This window comes from Pongo pygmaeus, chromosome 12, assembly GCF_028885625.2.
Source record: "Pongo pygmaeus isolate AG05252 chromosome 12, NHGRI_mPonPyg2-v2.0_pri, whole genome shotgun sequence".
NCBI classification, from domain to species: Eukaryota; Metazoa; Chordata; class Mammalia; order Primates; family Hominidae; genus Pongo; species Pongo pygmaeus.
This window is the reverse complement of record NC_072385.2, coordinates 100,187,175-100,203,572: the sequence shown is the minus strand read 5'-3', so window position 1 is coordinate 100,203,572 and position 16,398 is coordinate 100,187,175.

The window sequence follows — 16,398 nt, the reverse complement described above, 5'->3', positions numbered from 1 at the left end:
CTGTCTTAGGCTCTGGGCAATTCCTGGAGTGGGATTCAGCTAAAAGACATCAGCTGCAATAGTCTGGCAACTGGAGGAATGAATGCTTTAGTCTATGAGAACTCAGCCGAGTGGTCAGTTGCAAGAGGGCATCCACTATCACTAAAGACATTAAAATCCCCCTGAGTACACTCTTATAGCGTAATCACGTTCACGTACAGACTCTCTTAGGCCTTTGCACTTGCTTTTTCCTCTGCCTGGTTATTCTTTCCCCGGATCTTTTATGCTGCTGAATTTTTTCTTGATACTTGGTTTTCACTTATAATATCTCCACCGAGAAGGCTTTTCTGATTACCCTGTGTAATCAGCCACCACTCCTAACAGTCACTGTCTAGGACATCACCCTGTTTTATTTTCTTTATATAGTGGAATAAGAGAAATATGAATCTCATTATCTGTCCTCCTATCCCTAAAATGTGAGCTCCAGGGAACTTTTTCTGTCTTGTTCACTGCTGCATCCCCTGTAGGCAGAACAGGGCAGATCACATATAGATGAACAGTCAATATTTGATGAGTAAATAAATAAAAATGAAATTTAAGAAAATGGATACCAGAAAAATTAGAATTTTTCAAATAAGAGATTTTTGAGAAATTATTTTGCTTTTGACACTGGTAAAAATCAAGTCCAGGCTGGGTGCAGTGGCTCATGCTTGTAATCACTTTGGGAGGCTGAGGCGGGCGGATCATCTGAGGTCAGGAGTTCAAGACCAGCCTGATCAACGTGGTGAAACCTCTTCTCTACTAAAAATACAAATAAATTAGCCAGGTGTGGTGGTGCACACCTGTAATTCCAGCTACTCAGGAAGCTGAGACAGGAGAATTGCTTGAACCCAGGAGGCGGAGGTTGTGGTGAGCTGAGATCGCGCCATTGCACTCCAGCCTGGGCAACAAGAGCAAAACTCTGTCTCAAAAAAAAAAAAAAAAAAAAATCGAGTCCAGGAAAAGAATATATGTCTCACTACTCTTATACAGTTTTCAGTCACCCACAGAGAACTACTGGAGAATATCTCTTGATCATGTGAGATGGATAGGCCTCTGGCAAGAGCTAAGCTCTAAGATCTCACATTGAGTATAATTTTTTTTTTTTTTTTGCCTCTGGGAAATCTGAGGGCTTTTATTATTGTGAAAAAAAACCAGCTATCTTAGAAGAACATAAATTATCTATTAAAGAGACTTTTGGAATTTCAACATAGAAATCACAAGTGGAATTTGGGTAGAATTGACCAGCTACTCCTCTATAATCACCTAAACCATCTTCCTTCAAATAGAAACAAACTGAAAAATGTAGTAGTTTTCATGTGTAGAGGCAAAAAGGCACTTAGCACAGCTTGAAGACTCAAATTATTCTGGAAACAACACTGCTGTACTTGGCTTTAATTTGAACTCCGTCTCTTAGAAACAGATTTTGAGTCAAGCCTCATGACAACTACTGACTTCAGAAAGGCCCGAAGATAGCAAGGCATGGAGGCAGAGGCCTTCTTATCCCTTCCTTTAGCCTTCCCCTGCCTGCTTCATCCCTGTTATTGTACCTTACATAGTGATCCCAGTCCAGGAAACACTCCTGTGTTTGTTTAAGAAGAATGGAAGGAATCTCTGGAAGTCATTTATTCCAGTTCATTTCACTAGCCAGGAATGAATGGATATCATTTACTATACATTCACTTTTACTCATATTTAAATATTTAGATTCTTTTACTAAAATGTTGGGTCCTCTGATACAATTAAGAGTCCAGAGAGAAAAACAGGAAAGCATTTTGGTAGTTATTAAAAGCACTGAAAATACCTAGGGCAGATCTGCAGTATTTTAAGCAAAAGAAGAGAGTCAAGAACCGCAGGGCAGCACAAGAGACAATGCCTTGTATGCAGAGCTAGCTTTAAATAAGGAAGTCCCATTTAAGAATTTGAGAAGCAGGCTGGAACGGTGGCTCACGCCTGTAATCCCAGCACTCTCGGGAGTTCAAGACCAACCTGACCAACATGGAGAAACTCTGTCTCTACTAAAATACAAAAATTAGCCAGGCATGGTGGCACACACCTGTAATCCCAGCTACTCTGGAGACTGAGGCAGGAGAATCACTTGAACCCAGGAGGTGGAGGTTGCAGTGAGCCGAGATCACGCCATTGCCCTCCAGCCTGGGCAACAAGAGCAAAACTCCATCTCAAAAAAAAAAAAGAATTAGAGGCTGGGCGTGGTGGCTCACGCCTATAATCCCAGCACTTTGGGAGGCCAAGATGGGTGGATCACAAGGTCAAGAGATCAAGACCATTTTGGCCAACATGATGACACCCCATCTCTACTAAAAATACAAAAATTAGCCAGGCGTGGTGGTGTGTGCCTGTAGTCCCAGCTACTCAGGAGGCTGAGGTGGGAGAATCACTTGAACCTGGGAGGCAGAGGTTGCAGTGAGCCAAGATTGCACCATTGTACCCAGCCTGGGCCATAGGGCAAAAGGAAAAAAAAAAAAAAAAAAGAATTCAAGAAGCTTTGCCGGGCCGGTGGCTCATGCCTATAATCCCAGCGCTATGGGAGGCTGACGCAGGCAGATCAGTTGAGGTCGGGAGTTCAAGAATAGCCTGGCTGACATGACAAAACCGCGTCTCTACTAAAAATACAAAAATTAACCGGGTGTGGTGGCACATACCTGTAATCCCAGCTACTCGGGAGGCTGAGGCTGGATAATTGCTTGAACCTGGGAGGCGGAGGTTGCAGTGCGCTGAGATTGCGCCATTGCACTCCTGCCTGGGTGACAAGAGCAAAACTCTATCTCAAAAAAAAAAAAAAAAAAAAAAAAGAGTTAGAGAAGCTCAAGTAGAGAGTGGGGCCTCAGTACATGGTGAATGCTCAGTCACTATAGGTGTTCAAATAGAGCATGTACAGCCCTTGCAAAGGGTATCCTAGAAAAAATTCAGGAAACAGAAGCAAGTTAATCTCTAAGGGCCTTTGCAACCTTAAAGTTCTGTGGGTACAGAGAGTGGCTTTCCATGATTTTGTGTCTCTAGATAGTTGTTTGTTGTGATAAATGCTTTACTTTTAAAATTGTAATTATTATTCTCTTTAAATTCAAACTTTTCTTTGGGATTCCTTATCTTCCTAGACATTTAAATATGAAACTTATGAGTTATTTATAGATCAGTCTCTGTTTCTCTTTTTCTCATGCACGTCTCTCCTTCATCCTTGATCTATTGATTTTTTTTAAAATTAAAATAGTCTTTTATTTAGTTTTTATTTTTATGAAACTTTTACATACACACAGTTAAAACAAAAGTCTCCCTCACCCTTCATTTCCTCTTCTCTATAGGCAACCACTGTAAGTTCCTTTCACTGTTCCATTTGGTATATATCATCATACATCTACATAGCAGGTTCATATTTCTGGGTCTTGATTTTTTATATTTAGGCATGATTTATTGAATTCTCTCTAGGAAAATAAGGATTTTATTCTCTTTCACCACTTTCTTCACCTCCTTTTTCATCCTTTCTCGCATTGTGTTATAACAGGCTAAAGCATTACTCAGTCTTACAGTATTATGACTGTTTACAATTGAGGCACACAGTTTGCATTTTCCTTCATGATTTAAAATTTGTTTGTATTTAATAATTATGCTTTTTGTTTGTGTGTGTAGTTTCTTTGTTTCCTATAGACATACTCATCATTAATTCAAACCCAGACTCTTCTACATTTTTCCAAGTCTCTCCTCAATTCTTTAGTTAGGTGTGTCAGATAATTTATCGATGTTACCTTCTCAAATAAATGCTCTCCTAGAATCTTTTAGCTTGTTCTGGCCTGCTGCAGTCTGGACTGGTTGCCTCTGTAGCTGGTGTACAGCTGACATCCTATCTTGGGATTTTCCTTTCCCTGTTGATTCTTAGGCCTACTTTGTAGAACCTTTTCCTGTATCCCATGTCTTCTTTCTTGGTTGACTCTGTAAACCAAAAATAAAATTTGAAGGCCCCCCAACCATCTGAATGGACTTCCTCCACTAGGCCAGGGCCTTCCAAATTTAACTTGAAAGACTGGTTCAAGCCATGACAGGAAGGTGGGGTGGTGGTGGGGGTGGGGGATGGGGTGGTTGGACACACCTCATTATGCCCTCCTCCCTCTTGGAATTCAGCAAAAGCCCACCAGCCTTTAGCAGCAACACAGACCTTAAGTCTGATAAGAAACATTTACAATCTATTCTCTCCGAAGCCTGCTACCTGGAGGCTTCATCTGCATGATAAAACTTTTATGCAACCAAGACATTCCTTTCTGTTGATAATAAATCAACCAATTGTCGATCAGAACATTTAAAAATCTACCGATAGCCTGGAAGTCCTCGCCCCTCTTCAAGTTGTCCCACCTTTCTGGAGCAAACCAATGTGTATCTTGAATGTATTTGATTGATGTCTCATGTCTTCCTAAAATGTAGAAAAGCAAGCTTCACCCCTACCATTTTGGGCAAATGTTCTCGGGATCTCCTGAGGGCTGTGTCACAGGCCATGGTCACCCATATTTAGCTCAGAATAAACCTCTTCCAATATTTTACTGAGTTTGACTCTTTACAACACTTTCGTTTTTGGTAGAGTCACAAGATTCCAGTGAAAGGTTCTTCGAGGCAAATTTTTTGAGACTTTCAGAAGAGAATGTTTTTATTCTACCCTCATACTTGATTGGTAACTTTTGGCTGAAGGTAGAATTCTGGAATAGTTTTCCCCTAGATTTTTAAATGCCTTATTTTCTGCTTTTTAAGGTTAATGTTAAAAAACTAAGTCATTCTGGCTCCCAAAACTTTGTATGTAAACTGTGTTTTTCTCTCCTCTACCCCCTTGGAAACCTGTAATATTTTCTCTTCTCTCTGAATATCCTGAAATTTCACAGTGACATCTATGTTGATAAAAAATGTCAAACTCCGTAAAATATTTGAAGAGATTTATTCTAAGCCAAATATGAGTGACCATGGCCTGTGACACAGCCCTCAGGAGGTCCTGAGGACATGTGCCCAAGGTGGTTGGGGTATAGCTTGGTTTTATGTATTTTAGGAGGGCATGAGACATCAATCAAATACATTTAAGAAATACATTGGTTGTTTTTGATGTTGGTGAACTTTGGATGGAAGACTGGATAAAGAAAATGTGGCACATATACACCATGGAATACTATACAGCCATAAAAAAGGATGAGTTCTTGTCCTTTGCAGGGACATGGATGAAGCTGGAAACCATCATTCTCAGCAAACTAACACAATAACAGAAAACTAAACACTGCATGTTCTCACTCATAAGTGGGAGTTGAATAATGAGAACACATGGACACAGGGTGGGGGCATCACACAATGAGGCCTGTTGAGGGGTGGGAGCCTGGGGGAGGGGTAGCATTAGGAGAAATACCTAATGTAGATGACAGGTTGATAGGTGCAGCAAACCACCACGGCATGTGTATACCTAAGTAACAAACCTGCATGTTCTGTACATGTACCCCAGAACTTAAAGTACAATTAAAAAAAAAGAAAAAGGAAAAAATAAATACATTGGTTTGGCTTAGAAAGGTGGGACAACTCAAAGCGGGGCAGGTTAGGGGAGCTTCCAGGCTATAGGTAAATTTAAACATTTCCTGGTTGACAACTGGTTGATGTTGTCTGAAAACTTGGGATCAACGGGAATGTTCAGGTTAAAGAAAAAGGATTGTGGAGACTAAGTTTTATTGTGCAGAGGAAACCCTTAGGTAGCCGACTTTAGAGAGAGCAGGTTGTAAATTGTTTTCTATCGGACTTAAAAGGGTTCTTAGTTGATTATCTCCTGGATCTGGGAAGGAAGGAAGGAAAAGAAAGGAGGAAGGGGATTCTCTATAGAATGTGGATTTTTCCCACAAGAGACTTTGCAGGGCAATTTTAAGGTATGGCAAGGGAATATATTTTGGGGTTAAACATTTTTTTCCTTGTCTTATAATGTTATGCCAGAGTCAGATTGAAAAGTATAAGTCACGATATATAAGGTCAAATAAAACCCATCTGATGAGAATTTATAGTTTGTAGGGCATGACTCCCTAGACCCCTTAGGTAGGAATTTGGGTAAGATAAAAAATCGGAGCTTAGTCCTCATCTATTTTTAATATTTGTGCTGGCCACGTGGATTAAGCCTTTAAAGTCTAGAAAAACATGTCCTCTAGCCCTGGGCTATTTTCTTGAATCATTCCTTTAATGGTTTCCTTCCCTCCATTCTCTCTATTCTGCTGGAAACTCTGCTATTTGGCTGGTGAATCTCCTGGGCTGGCTCTCTAATGTTGCTGTTTTTCCTCTCCTGGTTTTCAGCTCTCTTTTTACTCTCCTCTCTAGGAGACTTCTCCACTGTTATTTTCCAAAGTGTCCACTGAGTTTTTCATTTCTACCCTTGGATTTTTAATGCTTTATTTTGGCTCTTGTCTTTATTTTGTTTTAATAGCATTCTGTTTTTGTTTCATGGATATAATATCCCCTTCTATTTCTCTAAGTTTATCAACATTAGTTTTATTCCCCATGTTCCCTCAAGAGTCCATTCCCCCAACTTGCTTTTCTTAATCAGTTGATTAAATTTTGGTTTCTATCATTCAGCTTAGTTACTTTCCTCATGTGTCTGGTGATTCTCCTGTGTGAGAGTAGGGAATTAGACTTGTATAGAAAATCTGCACGAAGGCTGGCATGGTGGCTCATGCCTGTAATCCCAGCACTTTGGGAGGCTGAGGCAGGAGGATTGTCTGAAGCCGGGGTTTTGAGCAACACAATAAGACCGCCATCTCTTCCAAAAAATACAAAAATTAGCTGGGTGTGGTGGCATGTGCCTTTAGTCCCAGCTACTTGGGAGGCTGAGGTGGAAGGATCGCTTGAGCCCAGGAGGTGGAGGCTGCAGTAAGTACAGATCACACCACTGCACTCCAGCTTGGGTGACAGAGTATGATTCTGTCTCAAAAGAAAGAAAAGAAAAGAAAGTCTTACTGATCTTAGTGGATGGTTGTTGGTTATCATTTATGGGATGTACCACAGGATGATTTGGCGGGGCCTTTGCATATCTTCCAGTATCAGTTTTTCCTTTTGAGCTGTCAAATTCACCCCAAAAGAATCTTTTCATCTCCTGTCTGGAAAATTTATATGTATTGCTAGAATTCTGGAATCCAAATTGGAGAAGAGAGCTGGAAATCTTAGCACTGGACATGTAAACCCTAATTTATACTCCCGCTTTCATTTTCCATAAATCACATTCTTTTCCTTATCTGTGCTACATACTCCTCAGTGTGGAGACCCTGTATTTTATTTTTTTAGAGAATAAAACTCTTGGTTGCAAGGAAGGAGGGGTTTTAGTGATCTATTTATCAAACAACAGACTTCCAACCAGTCTTTTTCTTTTGACACAGAGGACAGAGTCTCACTCTGTTGCCTAGGCTGGAGTGCAATGGTGCAATCTCGGCTCACTGCAACCTCTGCCTCCCGGCTTCAAGCAGTTCTCCTGCCTCAGCCTCCCGAGTAGCTGGGACTATAGGTGCATGCCGCTACGCCTGGCTAATATTTTGTATTTTAGTAGAGATGGAGTTTCACCATGTTGCCCAGGCTGGTCTCAAATTCCTGAGTTCAGGCAATCCGCCCACCTCAGCCTCCCAAAGTGCTGGGATTACAGGCATGAGCCACCGCACCCAGCTTTTCTTTTTTTAGAGACAGGGTCTCTCTCTCACACCCAGGCTGCAGTGCCATGGCATGATCACAGCTCTCTGCAGCCTGGAACTCCAGGGCTCAAGCAATCCTTCCACCTCAGCCTTCTAAGTAGCTGGTACTACAGGCATGCACCACCATCCCTGGCTACATTTTTAAATTTTTGTAGAGACGAGGTCTCCCTATATTACCCAGGCTGGTCTCAAACTCCTGGGCTCAAATGATCCTTCCACCTTAGCCTCCCAAAGAGCTGGGATTATGGGTGTGAAGCAATGTACCTGGTCCACTCCTCTTATTTTTAACTCTGTTTCTATAAGTACCTGGTGCTGCCAATTCCTCAGGTTTTGGGAGATTCTGTGTTACAAATTGGGTTGCTTCAATCCATCATCTTTATCCATGAATTTCAATCTTAGAAATCTCTTATCTATCAAGGACATGTCAGTATCTTTATTATTTTTCAAATGTATGACATTAATAGCTTTTAAAAATAACTTTGTTCTCTGTGGTAATATAAGTTTATGGTTTTAATTGGCTTACATTCTTTATGAACAAGCATAGAATACTGCCCAAATTTCACTTCACACGTGTCACTTCTTGCTCATAAAATGGTAATGAATCACTATGTAATTAAATGCTATTTTTTATCCTGCATTCTAGGATCTTCATGATGAATGTACATCTTTCTGGGCTAATATTCCATTACTGTATACATTCAATTAAATAAGCATGGATTCTTCATGATTCCCTCTTCTGCTTTATGACTTCTTGTCTTTTTGTCTTTGCTTCTCATGGTTCTTAGAGCGTGGAAGTTCCTCCCTACACTTTTCTGACTATTGCAATCTTATTTCCCCCTCAGTGCTCACTTCCAGGGTGACCTCTTTTGTGAAATCTTTATTTCAGTATTCCTTCATTCATACAGTCATCTTTTTGCTCATTCACTGTATATTTACGGAGCTCCTAGCATGTGCTAGGCAATGTGCTAGGCTACAGGGATACAAAGTAAGCAACAAAAACATTGTCCCTGCCCTCATAGAGCTTACAGTGCAGTGGGAACAGGATGGAAGCAGGAGACAGATTTAAATAATGACACAATAAATACATAGCTATGAGTTGTGATGACCATTAAGAAGAACCAATTGTGTCTAAAAAGTGAACAAAGTCTTTCCTGCCTAAGTGACGGTTGGGCTACAATGTGAAGATAGGGAGGGGATGGAGCATTCTTGGTAAAGGGAAGAACAAAGGAAAATCTAGGAAGTGTGAAGGACTGAGGAATGTTCAATGATCCGAAGGAAGACCAAAGTGACAGAGAGCAAAGCCATACAGTGGCAGATGATGGGGCTGCAGAGTTAGGCAGGGGCTAGATCAAGCAAGGCCTTGTGGTCTAAATTAAGGAATTTTGCACCTTACCATAAGGCTAATGTAAAGTTCCTGAAGTGGTCTGAGTGGGAAAACCTATGACTAGATTTGTATTTTTACCACATCACTCCACCTGCAGTGTGCAGAGAACATTGGGTAGGCTCAGAATGGAAGCAGGGAGGCTATTTAGGAGACAGTGCAATTCATGCCTATGGGAGATAATGGCAGCTTGAACTCAGGCTATGGCAATGGTGATGGAAATAATGCGAAAAATATTTAGAAGGTGAAATTGACAGGACTTGATGGACTGGATGTGGCTGGTAAGGGAGAGGGAAAATGAGGGAAGATTCCTGAATTTCTGGCTGGTTCAAAGGTGTGGATGTTGATTCACTGAAATGAGAATATTGTCTCCTCTTTTAGGACATAAAAGAATAATGCAAGCCAAAACGTGCTGTTTTGCATATGTTTTTTTCTGACTCTCCCCACTAAACTACAAGCATAGTGAAGGAGAGAATATGCTTCATCTCTGTATTTGCAGATCCTCCTATCCTCAGAGTGTCCAGTCCAGTGTTTATACAGTGGAAGGAAGAGATAATGCTTGATTCTGATTTTGGAAACTGGAAGGTGACTGAAAGTTGGACTTAGAAAAAAATAGGCGGCTAGGTGCAGGGGCTCACACCTGTAATCTCAGAACCTTGGGAGGACAAGGGGGGCAGATCACGAGGTCAGGAGATTGAGACCATCTTGGCTAACACAGTGAAACCCTCTCTCTATTAAAAATACAAAAAAATATCTGGGCGTGGTGGCATGTACCTGTAATCACAGCTACTCATGAGGCTGAGGCAGTGGAATAGCTTGAACCCAGGAGGCGGAGGTTGCAGTGAGCCAAGATTGCACCACTGCACTCCAGCCTGGGCGACAGAGTGAGACTCCGTCACAAAAAAAAAAAAAAAAAAAAAAAAAAATTGGCTTAGGAAAGATTTTTACCTCCATCTTCTAATATTTTTTTCCAAGTTGTATGAAAAACAAATAAGATAGCAAATATAAAAATATTTGTGAGAGAAAAAGGTCTCTCAAAAGGGATTTATGTCATTATTATCATTATACTTATGTTTTCTTTGGCCCTCACTTTAAGTTCCATATATTTCTCTTATTTGTAAAAAGGAGAACTAGGTAATACACATTAGCAAAGGATCTAATCAGTGCCAGATATAATGAGATAGATTTGTTTTTGCTATACACACCACTCCATGGGATGTCTGCTGGACCACTTCCAGCTATTATCCCATATGTGTTTGCAGAAACTTCTTCCTTACTTAGTGTATTATGTAGTATTTGTCCTCACTGAATCTTAATCAGTCTTTAAGTAAAAGCAATTACTTAATAAGTGTTGAAATTAACTAGTTCTTGAAAGCATACAATGATTTTCGTTAGGAAAACCTTTGTAAACGTCATTAAAACAAATGTCATAGGACATTTGGAAGACAAAAGGTCTTTCTGGTTCATAGATTTCAAATACTGTAAGACCGATAAAACAGTGCAGCTTATCACGTAGCCAGTGTAAAGGATTGTGAAATACCCAGTGGTGCTGTCTTTGATGATTACAAAGGGCTTTTATTTATCTTTTGGGGTAAATTAACTATTTGGAAAATATCAATAATGAGGGACAGTCTTTTGCACTTTGACATTTTCTGTTGCCTTATGTTACCACTGTACTATCAAGCAGAAAAATATTATATCCCTATCTATTTGAGTGATATATCTACATTAAAGTTCAATTTCACCTCTGAAGTGAATATGAATTGTGTTTAATGAAACTCTAAGAGCAGCCGTACAGAGTGAAAAGGCCAAATAATTTGGAATCAAATTTGTCAAGTAACATTTTACAAAAACAACATATTTTCTTTTTTCATTCTTCATCATACTCACAATTCAAAACTGAGTCCAAACGTCACATCCCCTGTTCCGATTCGTCTCTTCTCTGCCTGGCAGAATTAGGCTTTTTCCTCTGGGCTGAAACAGCCCCTTTTCCTTTCCTCTGCAACAAAACTTGCAGCATGATATTGTAAATTTTGGGTTTCCTGAAGGGAAATGATTTTCTATTACTCATCTTTGAACCCCCTATGCCCATCAGAGTTCTTGGCCCACAGCAAGAGCTCAACATGTTTGTTGAATGAATAATGTAAATTCCCGCAAAGCACATGAACTCATTTCATGCTAAAAAATTTCATGTTCAAATGTGTATTAGCTAGTTTCTGTAACAAATAAATTCCAAAATTTCAGAGGCTTAACCAAATGGAATTTTATTTTTTATTCATATAACAGCAGTGTGGTTGTTCTTGGTCAGCAGGAGGGTAGCTTTTAAGGACTCATACTCCTTTCTTTTATCTCTGCCTTTCTCTAGGGCCTCAGTCAGAGTCTTAAATTTGTGTTGATTTACATCTTTGTAATATATAGAAATCCCTGGATATATTCTTATATAATGCAATGCATATGCTGTAGGCTAGCCACTTATCTTTCGTTAGTTCATATACTTAATATTTGAGAGTCTACTATACATAAGACAATTCTTTAGACTCTTAGGATATAACAGCTAATGAAACAAAGATCTCTGCCCTTGTGGAACTTACATTTTATTGGAGGTAGACAATGAATAATGAGTTAAATAAATAAAATCATACACTATGTTAGACGGTGATAAGTGCTATGGAAAAATAAAAGGTGTGGCAAGGCAAAGGAGATTAGGAGTATGTAGATGGTTAGTTGAAAGGGGGGTAGATTTACAGCATAGTGGAAATCAACAGTTCTGTTTTGGCCACTCACTTTACAGAAGGGCTGTGAAGGAGGCAGGAGGTTTGAGGAATCTGGAGTTTGTGGGAGAGGAGTAAGCCTGACATAGGAACTTGAGAGTCATCAGTGTGTGAATGTGATTTGCACCCAAGAAGTTCATGGGACCTCTGAGGGAGTAAGGTTAGATTGAAAGGAGGTGAGACCTGAGGACTGAGCCCTGGGGACATCCCAGCATTCATAGATTTGTAGAGAAGGCAGAGCCAGCCTGAGACTGAAGAGTGCCAAACCAGGGGAAGGTTTGGGTGTCAGAACTTGATGCAGAAAGTGTTTCATGGAGAGTGTAGACAAGCACACCAAATGCGGCCAAGAGGATGAGGAAGATGACGACTGAGAACTGTCACTGGCTTTGGAAAAAAGGAGATAATTGCTGATCTTGGTAAGAGGCATTTCCATGGAGTGGAGGAGTAGAAAGCCTGATTAAAGTCATTGGAGAGGGAATGAGGAAGTGTGGGTGGTAAATACATAGCACTTTTCCAAGGAGTTTTGCTGTGAAAGGGGGCGGAGAAGTGAGGTGGTAGCAGGGTATAGCGTGTGTGTGTGTGTGTGTGTGTGTGTGTCTACCTATGGACAAAGGAGGTTGTTTTGCTTTCTTTTCCTCTTCTTTTAAAAAAAACACACATGGGTATGTTATTATGACATGTGTGCCACCAAAGGGAATGACCCAGTAGAGAGGAGGCATTGTCGAGGTAGGAGAGATAGGAGAATTCAAGAAGTGAAGCCTTGAGATGGCCAGAGAGGATAGGATTCATAGCTCAAGTGGAGGGTCTTTCTTGAGGGAAGTGACACAGAGGGCAGCATGGCTAATAGCTTGGGCTCTGGATGAGGCAGCATCCCCTCTTTTATCCTATTGGACAATTCTCTAGTTTCAAATACATTCTTGATACGGATGCTTACTTGGATTTGAAGGATCTTATAACGTTGAAATTCACAACATGTTCTCAATTTGGTGGTGGAAGAGATAGTGAGAAGCTGTAACTTATGCAATGGTCGCCTGGCTGACTCTTCCTATCATTTTACTCTCAGTTTATCACTTCCTTGATATACCACCCTCATCTAAATTATGTTCTGCTATTTGCTAATACAGAACACGTACTTCTCCTGTTATGGCACCTACCAAATTTTATTTTAGTTTTTTGATAAGTTTTCTTGTTCTTCCACTTAACTAAAAGCTCCATGAGGAAAGCAACCATATTTCTCTTTCTCTCTATTGTAACTCCAATAACTGCACAGCCCAGTGTCAAAGAAGAGTTGAATACAGATATGCCTACCAGGCAGTGGGAATGTAATACATGTATTTGTTGAAAGAATAAATACATGAGATTGTGTATGAGAGAGTGTTCAGATTTAAACTAACTACCTTTTAGATTTTTTTAGCAAGATCTGAGGAAATCCTTTTCTAATTCAATGAGAGGTAGGGATTTATGTGGAGAAGAGTCTTTAATGATATCCACCCAGACATCCATTTTTTTTCCTTGCATTGTCACAAAACATCTGAATTATATTATGGGTGAAAAAATATAATTGCATTACATTCATGTGATTTAGTGACACAAATTATTTGTTAATAAAGCTTCTTACACATATGTAATAGATACCAATTTTTTTTCCTGACATTCAGGGAATAATTTTATCTTTCTTGAGAAGGATTTTATGAGAACTGGTATTAGCTCCCACATGTGCAAACCAGTGAAAAATCCAATATTAATCATTTTTAAAGATGTCCAACGTTGTTTTGTACAGTCATGCTGTAGGCTTGTGTCATCCTTATAAAGTGGTCCTGCAGCCTCTCAGTTCTTGAGTGGGGCAAATCCCTGGTCTCATCCGGGGTTGCAATTATGGCTGTTATTCTTATGGTCACATGATGCTGTAGCTCAGATGCTGGGTCTGTTTGTGGTCCCATTTATGGGCCCAACATTGCTATTCCACATCTCCAGATCCAGGTCCTTGCTCAGGTTCTGTGGAAACTCCACATGAGAGCATCTTGGGTAGGTCCCCAGACTGGGCTCCTGATGTCCTGCCCTGTACCCTTTAAGTGCCTGACACCTTCAAGACCCTGCCCCTGAGCTGCCGCAGAATCTGCAAACCTTGTCCTTATTCACAATTCTGCATTATCTGGTGGAGCAAAGCCTAATTCTCCCCTTCCAATCTCCCCAGTACAGAAAAATTCATCCTGCTTCTTCTTTCAAAACTCGGGCTTCAGGAAGCACTAGATAATCCAGAGCACCTAGCCTCAGACCCACCACAAATGAACCTGTGTTTTTGGGAGTGAAAAGGACCTGACTTCAGGAACACAGAGGCTTGATTCCTTCCTTTCAGATGGATCTACAGCAACTGGGAACAAAAAAAGCACAAATTAATTTCCCAGATGGCATCCTGCTATATAATATTTTCAATAAGTCACGTTGTAAACACTCAATCCACGTTTGCTGAATGCACTGGATTCTAACACTATACAAGAAACCCGTTTAATATACAGATAAAATTTTTAATTAGCACTTTGCATAAATGGTTGGGCTAGAGGCCTTAAAAACTTGTGGTCTGGAAAGTAAAATTAAACATTACCTTTAACTTCACTGTTTTTAATATTCTTAATTTGTCTGAAACATTTTCCACACAAAACTGACCTATTGCTATGTGGCTGACTGAAGATACTAAGCTCATGTAGGATTTAGCTCTTGATATTTTATTTTCTCTAGCTTACAAACAGAAATATTTATTTTGGTTGCCTGAAACATATACTCATGGTCAGATTTGGGGGTATGTAAGCATTGTGTTTATAGGCAAAGAATGATCAAGTATCTGCGTCTCTCTGTTCCTCTCCGGGATTTACTGTCAAAAGCCCATGCTTGCCTGGTCACAGTATCACCTGGTCAGTCTAGCTTCTGTGGAAGTCTGTTATTTTCCTTGATTTCTGGGGTTAGAATGAGTGACCAGAAACACATTCTGTCTCCCAGGATACAAGCCTATTGAGGTTGCTGGAAAATGAGCACAATTTTGTTCAGCTCATTAACTGCAATGGTTTTCAGAGCATCACACAGAGCATGTAACCCTATGTGGTCAAAGACATTGCCCATTAGCCAGCATCTGGACAATCACCTTTCCATGTGGTTTCTCTGAAAGATTTCACACTCTATATAACTGAAGCAAGGAAAATAGAACACCTTTAATGAGCAATTACAATTAACACACTGACTCACTGAAAAGTCACAATTATGGTATGTTAGGTATTAGTATATATATTTGTAATCATGTTTGATTTTGATTGTCTTACAGCTAGCACTTTTTCTAAGAAGATTTTTTGAGTATTTTCAGAAAGAAACGATAGTTCTGATTCAATATAGATTCAAAGAAGACTACAAAGATATATGTGGCCCTGCCCATGACATTCTAGGTGGCCTCAGGCAAGCCATTTTACAGGTAATGAGGGGCTGGGCTAAATCAGTGCTTCCCCATGATGGCTGAAAAATTAAAAATCCCCTTGGGAGCTTTTAAAAGTACCAATTTTCAGGTACTACCCCAGATCAATTAAATCAGACATTGTGGGGTGGGAGCTGGCAGTTGTATTATTTAATAGCTTCTCCAAATGATTTTACTGTGCAGCCAGGATTGAGACCATTAGACTGGATGATCTATACACGTTTTACCAACTTTCACAGTCTATGAATTATTTCAGTGTGTCTTCCCTGGAAGGAAGTTTCTATTATACTGCAGTCTTTTTATTCAAATTTTTGGTGGCATTTCCCTTATTTTTCAATGTAAACATTATTTAGGTAATTTGAAGAAATAAACATCACAATTTTGTATTTGAGGTTTCTAACACCATAGAGCTGGAGAGGAGGGCAGTTTTGGTGTTAGCTGGGCTGTGAGTCTATATGCAAATGAGGGGTGATCTCCAATGCCTGTCAGTTACTCTGTGACCCAAGGGCCTGGCTGACTCCCTCAAGGGTAGTCCTGCCTCAGCACTAAGGTTAGGACCCAGAATCATCTGGGCACTACTGAGTAGAAGTCCTTTAACTTGACATGTAAGAATCATTGCACAGAACTCCAAGTGTGAAGGATGCTAGGTGGTGCTAATATGCAGCTGGGTTGAGAAACATTGACCACACTGATACAATCTATTCCTTATAAAATGTAAAATATAATTGGCACCTTGTAATTTAATTACCATATGCATAGCATAAGACTAGCTGTTTAGTTTAGGCTAAACATGTTCTCTGTGCCAGAATTTTGATCTGTAACATGGAGCTAATAATAGTACCTTTTAATTGGATTATAATGAAGCTTGGTTGAGATGATTGAGGAAATGAGCTTAATTTAGTGCCTGGAACACGGTAATCACTCAAAAATATTACCTATTATTACTAAAACTATGGCTATGACTATTGTTATATTATTATTTTTTCCTTCTTTTACCTTTATGTTGATATTAAAAAAAATTATGGATGTGGGTGTGGGGGAAGGGGCAAGCCTTCTTTTCTATGATTAACAGCAGGAGCT